This window comes from Nelumbo lutea, chromosome 7 (genome assembly GCF_056320005.1).
Source record: "Nelumbo lutea isolate HS-2025 chromosome 7, American lotus-T2T, whole genome shotgun sequence".
NCBI lineage: Eukaryota > Viridiplantae > Streptophyta > Magnoliopsida > Proteales > Nelumbonaceae > Nelumbo > Nelumbo lutea.
This window is the reverse complement of record NC_142690.1, coordinates 15,695,598-15,696,614: the sequence shown is the minus strand read 5'-3', so window position 1 is coordinate 15,696,614 and position 1,017 is coordinate 15,695,598.

Here is a 1,017-nt window from a genome sequence, read left to right as displayed (position 1 = left end):
TGTAGCCTGACAACTTAGACAACTCGACACTGCATAGGTAGCTCGCCACAAGCAACTTGCCATAGGTAGCTCACCACTTATGGGCAACTCGCCTCCTAGTCAGACCGACCACCGCGTGACAACCTCGAGGAGCTCACCACCGTACCCTGCATTTTATGGGATTGTGACTTGTAACGACTATATTAGCTCACCCACTCCCTGATTTAGGCAGAAATGGGCAACCTTACCGGTTGGTGACTTTATGCCCACCTAACACGAAAGTAGGTCCCATCACAGCGGGAATCTAGGAACTGCTCCACCAAACCCATGAGGACTCTAGTATATAAAGGCCTCACCCCCCAAGGGCGAGGGGGGAGGGTAACCCCTACTCTCTAGTTCTCTCATTCTCTAATATCATTCTCAGCTCACTACTAAGTGCTAACTTAGCCATCGGAGTGACCTCGTTGGGTAAACACCCCCGGGTTCTCTGATTCATTTCTTGCAGATTCCTCAGTTCCCGCCATCCACAAAGATGAGCAGATCATCTCCTACAAGGAGGATGGGTTCCTCAGTTCCTGCCGTCTACAAAGATGAGCAGATCATCTTCTGTAGGGAGGATGGGTTCCTCAGTTCCCGATGTCTATAAAGATGAGCAGATCATCTCCTACAAGGAGCAGCTGGGTTGCACTACACTAGAGAGCTCTACTTCAGCATCTGAGTCATCGGCCACTTGGGAGCAAACCAAATGACGAGGTACTTAACCAAAAAATAATGATACATGACCAGAAATCATTACATCACCCCTCATCCCCAAAAGAACATGCTTCTATTATTAATTATGTTATTAATCTTGCATCAAATTTCAATAAACACACTCTCACAATGGCACATGATACATAGCTTATTGTTTTTACTGGAAAATTAGAGAACTCCTTATACAGTTTTGGATGTATGGTTCTGCCACCAAACTTAACCTACCTGAAAATTATAGGTGGCCGAATTAAAAATGCATCATCTGTATTACAAGCCGAAATGTTT